Raw genomic sequence first — 11,436 nt, forward strand, 5'->3', positions numbered from 1 at the left:
CTTTTTGTATTTGTATACCCCAAAGCTGGACTATGGCCGGCTTTGGGGCTTTTTTAACCTATCTTTTTTTCTTTACCACAGGAGGAAGAAAAGATGAAGCAGATGTTAAATACTTTAAATATTTCTGATTTTATTAGTATTGTACAAATTATATGTATAATACATATATTTATTACAGAACTCTCTACATGGTGGTTTCTTTGTAACTGAACACTCTACAAGATGACTTCTTCTAGCTGATCTCTCTACAGGGTGAATTGTTTGTAGCTGAACTATCTACAAGGTAACTTCTTCTAGCTAATCTCTCTACAGGGTGATTTGTTTGCAGCTGAACTATCTACAAGGTAACCTCTTCTAGCTGATCTCTCTACAGGATCACTTGTTTCTAGCTGATCTCTCTACAGGGTGAATTTTTCTAGCTGAAGTCTCTACAGGGTGATTTGTTTGCAGCTGAACTTTCTACATGGTGGTTTCTTTGTAACTGAACTCTCTACAAGGTAACTTCATCTATAGTACGTTCGCGTTGAGCTGAACCCTCAAAAACGATTAATAACTTACGATTGCTACATCGCATGGGCCTCCTGTATTGCTTGATATGTAGCGCTTCTCGATCCGCTAAAAATATATTAAAAGCGCTTCATTCGAATATAAGACACTCCAGTTATGACACTGTAAAGTTTCACCATACATTTTCAATGGGGAAGCCTCTAAAGCGCGGCCCTTTGATGGTCATGTTGACACATGTTTGTGGCGAAGCCAGACGTCACACACCCACCCTCAACACGCATGATTTCACCATCCGTTATGTAAGAGGCTGTAATACACTTTACAAGAAAAATAAAACAGATTTTGTGTGTGTGAAACAGAGTTGCGTAAGTAGAAGAGCTGGGGCCACTGTTGCACTATATTTAGAAGATAAGTGGCCTGCTTATATTCAGGTAAAAAACTTCTTCAGCCACAAAAGAGAAAAAAACCAAATTACAACAGCTCAAAATCTGTTATGCAGCATTGGTGTTCCTGCAAGTGAGCCAAACAACATGTATTTTACTTCACATTCACCACAGCTGACTATTGTCTTCTGTTCCCATTTAGTCAATTTGTCATTTTAATCCTTTTCTCATCACTTCGCCACACATGTACACAGTTTTTCCAGCCAGCATTTTGTTTTTGAAGTTACATTCCCAAAAAACTCTAAAAGTTTCAACAAATGAAATAATACTGTTTGTATGAATTTGGGCTGATAGTACCTGTAGTGACTTCCAAACACTCCTGCACTGATTTAATATACAAGGGATGGTATGTTCAACTTCTGCTAGCACAATAAAGCAATGATATTTTTTTAATTAAAGTGCACACACTTACACTTCATCTGTATTTTCATGTACTTCACAGAGTTTAATCCCAGCTACCTGATGACTCCTGGGGAACAAAATCAAGTTGTGTAACACCAATGCTGCAAATATCAAACAATCTTACATCAGATGAAGTAAGCCCAGTAAGTAAGTTCTTCATTACCCAAGTCTCATCCAAATATAGAACCGGTCTTCCTTCAGTTCTGTTGCACCTCGTTCGTCTTTAATATTTATGATCCTGATGGACTGTGCAGGGCTGCTCATAGCATACCCTGCATATACGTGTAGTAACATTAAAGCACAAACAGTTTCAATGCTAACCTCTTCTCATTAATCGTCTTGTACTTAAATCCCATATCACTCAACACTCTTTAAAGCAATGTTCTATCCCCAGAGAAAACACCATCATTCTTAAGTTTTGCCTAAGATGGAGTACGTGACAAAGTTCCAGGTTTCAAAATTTAACTTACCAAAATCTTTGAGAGCGATAGATTTCCTTCCTTCCGTACAATGAATGGATCTTGTCTGATAGTATCTGGGTCAAAACTGTCTGCATCAACATGGACTCGTGAACATTTGTACCTGACGATTACAATTGAGCGGGCTTGTGCAAAGTGCATTTTGTACCTTTTTCTTGGCGTAAATAAACCACCTTTCTTGGGGTGCTCCATTCTAATGGATGTCCTTGAAATCTCTGCGTGGCGTAATGTATGCCAAAACCCAGCAAAGAAGGCATTACATACAATACCGGTGGCATTCGAGATTCTTTCCGTGATGTTGATAGAAATTTTACATTTCTTCGCTTCTTGCTTAAAGTATTCCCATAGTTTCATAAGTAAGTACTTCGTTTGGCTGTCTAACTTCTTTCCAAGAGGGTTTCGTTCCGCACTTGCTGACGGTGCACTGGACGCCATATTCTCAACAATTAAGTGCGCGCCCGTAACATGGGCTTACGAATAAATGCGTCATAAACATTATGTTTAAAGCCTTTGATCTCGTATGGCTTCTTAATCAACAACCCAGGATTCAGCTCAACACGAACGTACTATAGCTGATGTCTCTACAGGGTCACTTGTTTTGTAGTTGAACCCTCTACATGATGGTTTCTTTGTAGCTGAATTCTCTACAAGGTAACTTCTTCTAGCTGATGTCTCTACAGGGTCACTAGTTTGTAGCTGAACTCTCTACATGGTGGTTTCTTTGTAACTGAACTCTCTACAAGGTAACTTCTTCTAGCTGATGTCTCTACAGGGTCACTAGTTTGTAGCTGAACTCTCTACATGGTGGTTTCTTTGTAACTGAACTCTCTACAAGGTAACTTCTTCTAGCTGATCTCTGTACAGGATGAATTGTTTGTAGCTGAACTCTCTACAAGGTAACTTCTTCTAGCTGATCTCTCTACTGGGTGATTTGTTTGTAGCTGAACTCTCTACAGGTGATTTGTTTGCAGCTGAACTCTATGCAGGGGCGGATCCAGAGTTTGGAAAGGGGGGTGCACTTTGCTGAATAGTTGAAGACCAAAAAAAAAGGTCGATATCAATAATGGCTGTCCTTTATCAATTGTATATACTATAAAGTATATAAAGATCCTTGTTCAGATCCTCATCATAGCTTCATAGTTAAGCTACGCTTCCTCAAGAACACTGTGTATGCTTTATTAGAGTGATTGGTGATTGACTGCTCTATTAGAGTATCTCAATCTTATATGCATTTTTAAAGGGAGGAAGGGGGGCACGTGTCCCCCTGTGCCCCCCCCCCCCCCCCTGGATCCGCCACTGCTACGTGATGGTTTCTTTGTAGCTGAACTCTCTACAAGGTAACTTCTTCTAGCTGATCTCTCTACAGCATGATTTGTTTGTAGTTGAACTCTCTACATGGTGGTTTCTTTGTAGATGAACTCTCTACAAGGTAACTTCTTCTACCTGATCTCTCTACAGGGTGAATTGTTTGTAGCTGAACTCTCTACAGGGTGATTTGTTTGTAGCTGATGTCTATACAAGTTACTTGTTTCTAGCTGATCTCTTGAATTCTCTTCAGGGTGACTGCTCTATTAGGTGCTCTATTAGAGTATCTCGATCTCGCACTTGCTACATCAAGTTGGATTTTGTGTTATAACTCTGTGTCTTTAGTCTGATTCTTCTACAACATTGAAAAGCCTTTCTAAGATGATTACTCCATCTGTACAGTGATTTTCAAAGCATTACCCCAAGCGGTTTTTCTGGTAGGCATGGCAAGAAGTAGTTTTTTATTAGCTAATCTCGATTTCATAATTGTTACACACTGTTGGTTTTTTGCATTGTATCTTCCTGGTTTTTAGCTCGATTTCTTTCAAACCACAAAAGGTTTGAGGTTCAATAGTTAACATATTCACTCAACGATTTTCAGCTTCTTCCCATTAGCGGTTTACCCTGTAGGCGTGACAATATATTGGTGTTATTTTTCATGAATAACACTAATAACTCTTTGCCTGTCTATCGTATTCCAGCCAAAGTTGGTACCAAGATGCGCCTTTATATCCCCTTTCAGCATGCCAAATGTCAAGGCAATCGGATATGGCGTTCATGTTTTATAGCAGTTTGTGCAAGTGTGCGAAAAGAAGAAAAATTAAGAAACTAACCCAACTTTTGAAGTCGCATATCTCGGAAACGCTTAAAGCGATTTTGCTCAAATTTGGAATGTGGAGTACTGAAATTGGAGGGCGTGTCCACAGCCGAAATTTTCTTGTTTCATCAAGGCAGCACAGAGCTACAGAGGTGCGCAAATTACGTTTTCGTTCTTCCTGTCAATGTACTCACGGGTGTTGTACACCAGCTTCTTAGGCCGCACGAGACACTACCATGTGTCTTGATATCACTGGCTTTTGTAGACATAACATGTGGCACACAATTCATCTGTCTTATAACACAACAATTCAGATACTAAAGTTAAACGGTCTTTGTAAAGAGGTGGTCTTTGTTAGAGGGTGGTCTTTATAAAGAAGTGACCACTAATTGAAATTACCTAAGTACCGTTCCATTCCACAATTCCATTCCATTCCACCATTCCAATCTACCATTCCATTCCACTGAATCCATACACCCACTTCTTATGCAGTACTTGGCTAAGAATCCTTTTAAGTGATAAAGCCTACCCACCTGGTTACCCCTGCAGGGAGGTGTGAATACCATAACATAACCCCAAAGCTTGTGTTACAATAACTGTTGCTGTAAACAGTTAGTTTGGTACTACCTTTAAAGACTTCCTACAGGAATGCTGAGCAATACACTGTGTAGCACCAGCTATGATTGACTTATTTGTAAGTATCGTGAACTATTCAGTATCGTGAATAGTGGCTTTAGTATCGATCGTGATACTAAAATGGCAGTATCACTCAGCCCTACTTTTAACTCTAATTGGCTGGTAATTTGGCCACCTTGACAGTAAAACAAGTGCACCAATGAAAGTAACTGGCAATCGAAATAGCTGATATCTGAAGCAGCCAAGAATGAATGTTGATATACAATTAATTGAAATTAACACAAAAAGTTTAACATTGAACCTTTATCTTTCAGTACTTACTCTTGCAGCATCCTAAATTGATTTCTAACTCTAATTGGCTGGTAATTTGGCCACTTTAACAGTGTGTAGAACAAAAAGGTGGCCAAATTACCAGCCAATTAGAATTAAAGAAATCAATTTGGGATGCAGCAAGAGTGAATGTAGAACACAGCTGAAAGATATAGGTTCAATGTTAAACTTTTTTGTTAAATTTCAATTACGTAGTTATATATCAACATTCATTCTTGGCCACTTCAGATATCAGCTATTTCAATCGCCAATTACTTTCATTGGTGCACTTGTTTTACAGCCAAGGTGTTCTTGCATGGATTAAAAAAACTTTGGTAATTATATAATTAGATTGATTCTTGGCTGCTCCAGATGTCAGCTCTTTAAATTACCAGTTATTTTTACTTTCATAAAGTCTTTCTCTATATAACTGAGCTGTTTTACATTTGGTTACAGTCAGTGGTGGATCAAGGAGGGGGAGCACTGGGGCACGTCCCCCCCTTTCCTTCATCCCTTTCAAAAAATTGCACACAAGATCGAGATACTCTAATAGAGCAGTCACTCTAATAAAGCAGTCATAGTGTTCTTGATGCAGTGTAGTTTAACTATGAAGCTATGAATAAGGATCTTTATATACTTTATAGTATATACATTTGGTAAAGGACAGCCATTATTGTTGTGACTTTTTTTTTTTTGCTCTTCAACTTTCACAGCAAAAAATACCACATTTCCGGTGGTTATATCGGTACAGGAAATGTCAAGGAAATTTTCTGTTTGAATTTCTGACACATTTCCTGTACTTGTACATATCACCTTTCCAAGTGATTTCCAGTTTTGCAGGAAATGCCACTTTCAAAAATGTCAAGGAATATTTTGCTCATATTTCTGGCACATTTCCTGCTCTAATACATGCCACCTTTCCAGGCAATTTCCACTCATGCAGGAAATGTCACATTTCCTGGAACTGGAAATGTCAAGGAAATTTTTTGGTTTACATTTCTGACACATTTCCTGTACTTCTACATATCACTCTTCCATCTAATTTCCAGTTGTGCAGGAAATTCCACAACCATATTTATTATTTTGTCTAGGAGTTCTTTGTTCACATTTCTGGAACATTTCCTGTACTAGTACATACCACCTGTCCAGGTGATTTCCAGTTATGCGGAAATTTCAAGGTAATTTGTTTACATTTCTGGCGCATTTTCTGTATTAGTACATATCACCTGTTATGGTAGTTTGCAGTTAGGCATGTAATATAAGTTTGACACGTGCCACTTTTACTGTCATTGATTTGAAGTTACTATGGAATTTTAAATTGATATGGTTACACTTCAGCTCAAATTACTGTAGAATTTTGCGATAATTTTATTTTCAGTTTGTACTATGCAGTTTAACTGGTAGCTAAAGGTAGAATTATTACATGAATATATCTGCATCCACTGAAAATTCTATCGCACACTTCACAGTTTTTGTTGTCTTGCAGAATATAGAAATTAACCCATGCACCAAACTTTAATCTCGTGATCAATATACCTATATATGTAATAACAAATTGTTACAGCTCAAAAAATGCTACATGCTGTTTGATATAATAGGTTTGCCACAATTTGTAAGTGCTAGTAATGGTTAAACAAACAAATGGGTGGCTTTCCAGACACTCTCTATTGAGCCCCATTAGTAACCATGGCACAAAACAGAAAACAAGCAACCTTTGCATAAATACGTCACTTTGTATTATGAATTACACAGGATCACCATAAAATTAAATAATATTATAGGCTGTTATGTGTCATCTCACAATAAGCAAAAAATTATTTTATCGATGAGCTGGAACAATTTTCTATACACAGCGAACTGGGAAACTCATCTCCCATACATTTTCTACAGTACCTGTTGGAACTTCAGCACACACCTTTCTACTCTTACCAGAGGAGTACCACTATAACCAGGTCAACACATAATTATGTATACGAAACCAATGAAGCTACCATCCAGTAGCCACTACTGCTACTGGATCATAGCAGTAGTGGCTAGGATCCATTGTGCCACTACACCTACAATAAAATTTCTGGGATAAATTTATAAAATTCTCACCAGCATACGTATATGTAGCTAACTCAACTCAGATATTTTACTATCAGCAGCCACAAACTATAGGGTGGTCCGTTGAGAGACTATTGACAATGAGTCAATGAAGGGGACTGAACACCATTAGGAGCTATATTGGCTACAAGAAGTATATGTCTATTTAAGGTAGTATTCCCACACACTTTATCGTAGAAAAACGACTCTACATAATGTATGAGTTTGACACCACATCAAATGGGGTCGACATTGTGATGTGTGCTTTTGCTTTACATCTGATGCATAATTACTTACATAGAATGCACTTAAAAGATTTTGGTGTAGCTATTTGTCAATTTCCAGTTTGGCTCAGTGGGAATTGCACATGCTGTGTAGCCAAAGCTGATCATATATGCAAAATTCTGTATCGAATTCAGGGGCAGATCCAGGGGGGGTTCAAAGGGTTCCATGGAACCCCCCTTTTGAAAGAAGAGCCTCTCTTACTCGAGATACTCTACTAGAGAAGTCACAGTAGTCTTTTGAGGAGCAGTGTAGCAAGCTATATGTATACATGCAGTTATAAATAAGGAAATGTAGTTGGTGAGGGTATCTATGGTGAGGGGCAGCTATTGACAGCAGGTAATGACCTTTTTTTTTGATCTTAAACTTACAGCTAGACTGAAGTTGCAAACTTACAGCTAGACTGAAGTTGCAATTTAAAGTCGAACCCCCCCTTTTAAAAGTCTGGATCCTCCCCTGTAATTATATAATCAACTCCTTCATGTATTACAGTAGCTACTACGTGTTTCAGCATGTCTCGGGCACTGAGCCAGATTGCCAGTTGCTCACAGCACTAATCACCTTTGGGCACTGAAACCATCTCTGCCTCTGGATCCATATTGCACTACTTGTCCTGAACAATTAAATTGGTCAAATCTGATAAGTGTGAACCAAAGTGTAACCAAACAAGACTACCAAGCAGGGCTGGCTCTGGCAAAATAGGGGCGGGTGGACCACCATAGTTGAGGGCATAGCAATTGTAGCATATTTTCAAGGGGGTCTGGGGGCAGGCCCCCCCTCCACCAGGAAAATTTTAAAATCATCACTCAAGCCTGAGATGCAGCAATCTGAAAGCATTTTTAACGTAATTTAGTTGGGTGCTGACAGTTGCATGCTGCTCAACAGAATCTTTGAAGTAAGTCTGAGTGTACTGAAGGGCTGAAATAATATCAAGTAGCAAACTCTTACGTGCAATTGTATGGCTTCTCGTACGTTAGTCTGTGCGCTGACTAGAGTTTAAAACCATAGATTATAGCCCTCTATATAATCTATGGTATAGCTACGTATAATATTTAGCTAGCTGTACATATTATGAGGGAAGATACTCTCTTTCTCTTCTAGAGTAAAAGGTCGGGTGGGTCGCAAAGAGCAAGAATTTTAACCGATCGATTTTAACCTAAGCGCGCAACTTAATAGTTTTTTTCTGACAAAAGTTGAGGCGTTTGTTATGCTGCGCGGGAACATTAAAAATGGCGACGTTGGCAGGTGCTGGCAGGAAGTTGGAGAGAATCGAAGCGTTCTTCTGTGACATAGAGAAAGAGAAGACTCCGCAAGCAAGTAGTGAAATAAAAGAATGCCAGTGAAGCGGCCGTCTCGCCTCGAGGGGTTCTGGACTCAAGTCACTACTCGCACATCACCCGCCTACCTTAACAGCTATAATTCCATATAAGTATTTGAAAAGGAATGGTATTATTGCCACTGCTTCTAATGTGAGGAAACAAACAAGCTCTTCTTACTACAACTCGGTGCAGGAAAACAAGGTAGGCATCATTTAGAGTCGCCTAGTCCAGTACACAAATATTTATTATATCCAGGTTATCAAAATCACACTCATCAATACAGTAGTATGTCTGGAGATAAATATAGTGTTACTCGTCAGCAGAATGTATCACCAGATATATTAAGAGAATGGTAGCTTTGCCAAGATGGTGAACATCATTAAGACTATAGCACCTGTTGAAAAAGTCCATCGGACCTCAGGATGCCAACCTTCAATTGAGTTTGAGCTGTTACTGAATGTCGTTGATGTGTCACCTGGTCTGTAGGTGAGGTTCTCTTTTGTGATTACAAGTCTTGTTTGTAATTATGTATTTGTTTGTAGTATGTGTTTATTCTGTGGTGTATCATTAAACAAGGCCACAAACAGACATCCTGTTCAAAATATGTGTAACCTTATATCCTACATTGCTCATATCTTGCCTACAGTAATTGTGCTAAGTAGTACCTTGAGTAGTATGTATGCACTCCCAGGTGCATTTGGATTGAACATAATACCACACAGTACTTTACCATTATTAACTTGATTTTAGAAAGCAGATCCAAATTATACACCAGGGGAAATTGAACGACCACCTCTAGTGGGTAGCTACACTATCAAACTATCCGGCGATTTTGATGCTCAAAACTGGTTTCTTGAGGTTATGTTTTCTGGGTGCCCTGTCAGGCTCTAGTCACATTTTCTGGCTTTGACACGAGGACCTCGCTTCATGAGAATCAGTGGTGGATGGCCTTCAACAGCCAGCCAAAGATTTTGGTATTGATTCTGCTGTATTTCAGCCACTTAAGGAGCTAGCTTTCAAGAATAGCTGCCAACCTGCTACTAATAGGCCTAATGTATTTTGTGGAGTGGACTCACACTAAGTTAGAAACAGCTTCTTAACAATTATTCAGGAATTTCCTAGTTCTTGTACCACTGTAGACACTAATGTCAAGTTAAAACTACTGAAGCTGCTCTTCCTACAAAGTCACAGATATCGCACGTGCACTAATTTATTAGAATATTTACAAGACGTATTAATAGTGCATAAATAGTTAGATATAGGCTACACATAGCCACAGTCTATATAGTGACAACATATTTTTAGATGTAAACTAGCTCAGTGGGCAGCATTAAGCGGATAGCGCAATACTAGCAACATCGCTAAGTATTTACTTCTGGTCATTCACAGTAGCCTATCCACTAGTACTAAGCAGTAAAGCAGCAAAGGAATTAATCCTACGCAACTACAATAGCCTCCACCACTGCTAGTATGCACAAGTACACATGTTTTGTAAACATTCTATTAAATTAGTGCATTCGCGAACTCTGTAACTTTGTAGGAAGAGCAGCTTCAACAGTTTTAGCTTGATAATGGTGTTTCCAGTGGTACAGGAGCTAGATAATGCCTGGATAACTGTTAAGAAGCTGTTTAGTTCAGTGCATGAGTCCAGTCTGCGAGTCCAGTCTGCGAGTCCAGTCTGCGAGTCCAGTCTGCGAGTCCAGTCTGCGAGTCCAGTCTGCAAGTCCAGTCTGCGAGTCCAGTCTGCGAAATACATTAGGTCCTACTATTAATGTGTTTTCTATGCATAGTATTAATGTATTCAGTTTTTCATATTATTTTGTTGGCCCTGACCACAAACATTTTTCGTATGGTTACACTGGATCTGTTTTCAGTAATCTTGTATCGTTCAACTTTCTTAAATGTCCAAGAAAAATAGTTATATTGTAGTGTAGGTTGCATTTTTTTGTTAATGTGCATTATACCGTGCATTCATTTACATTATACAATTTGCAGAAACTTCAATAAAGTGGAGCAGCTGTAATATGCCGAACTTAAGGGCAAGGTGGAAATAGCTATCAATCAAGAAGATATTAAGTGACATCGATACACCAAGAGAGCAGAGAGACATCTAGCAAGGAGTGACACGATGAGCTAATGAAAGTTATAACTCAAGCTTAAGGAGTAAACATGCTGATATGATGATAAAGATGGTAGTCAATTAAACAGGTTCAGGACAGGTGATCACACTTTGTCCCAAGCAAAAGAAATTTCATGATGGGTCACAAAATCTGATATATGGTACTGTACTATGTGACTAACTTGTAGCTATACTATACCCTTGAAACTGTGTACATGTATATATTGTAATACCATGTAGATATTATTGTTTACAGTTTTTACCACATGTATAAGTTTCATTGATACTGTACAAGAAATGTATTTGAAATTTCATTAATACTGTATAGAAGAAATCTGTTGGAAATGTCATAAATATTGTATAAGGGAAATCTGTAGGAAATTTCATAGATATTGTATAGGGGAAATCTATAGGAAATTTCATAGATATTGTATAGAGGAAATCTACAGGAAATTTCATAGATATTGTATAGGGGAAATCTATAGGAAATTCCATAGATATTGTATAGAGGAAATGTATTGGAAATTTCATAAATACCTTATAGAAGAAATCTGCAGGAAATTTCATATGTCCAGTGCAGGAAATCTGCAGGAAATTGTGCCCTATCATGTAGTAGGAAATGTACAGGAAATTTGCAAATTTCCTGTACATTTCCATCTCCCGGATATGTGCTGGAAATGTCACCTGTCCTGTAAATTTCCTGCACATATCCTGCTACAGGAAATGCCACATT

General features: G+C 38.4%; 3 long non-coding RNA genes across 4 annotated transcripts; 1 reads left to right on the forward strand and 2 right to left on the reverse strand.

Moving 5' to 3' along the window:
• Nucleotides 1-802: 802 nt before the first annotated feature.
• LOC136242825 (uncharacterized) lies at nt 803-1,496 on the reverse strand. The gene is made up of 4 exons (XR_010694652.1): nt 1,477-1,496; nt 1,363-1,419; nt 1,248-1,309; nt 803-1,191 (listed from the first exon to the last, which is right to left on the reverse strand). It is a non-coding gene; the product is annotated as an uncharacterized lncRNA (long non-coding RNA).
• Nucleotides 1,497-1,514: 18 nt separating this feature from the next.
• On the reverse strand, nt 1,515-2,304 carry LOC136242826 (uncharacterized). Of its 2 annotated transcripts, XR_010694654.1 has the most exons (4): nt 1,980-2,303; nt 1,823-1,934; nt 1,674-1,762; nt 1,515-1,624 (listed from the first exon to the last, which is right to left on the reverse strand). It is a non-coding gene; the product is annotated as an uncharacterized lncRNA (long non-coding RNA). The 2 variants fall into 2 exon arrangements; XR_010694653.1 differs by having other exon boundaries at nt 1,823-2,304.
• Nucleotides 2,305-8,539: 6,235 nt separating this feature from the next.
• LOC136243331 (uncharacterized) lies at nt 8,540-11,028 on the forward strand. The gene is made up of 3 exons (XR_010694850.1): nt 8,540-8,785; nt 8,840-9,070; nt 10,580-11,028. It is a non-coding gene; the product is annotated as an uncharacterized lncRNA (long non-coding RNA).
• Nucleotides 11,029-11,436: the final 408 nt, after the last annotated feature.

The sequence above is a fragment of the Dysidea avara genome, chromosome 13 (genome assembly GCF_963678975.1).
Source record: "Dysidea avara chromosome 13, odDysAvar1.4, whole genome shotgun sequence".
Classification (NCBI taxonomy): Eukaryota; Metazoa; Porifera; class Demospongiae; order Dictyoceratida; family Dysideidae; genus Dysidea; species Dysidea avara.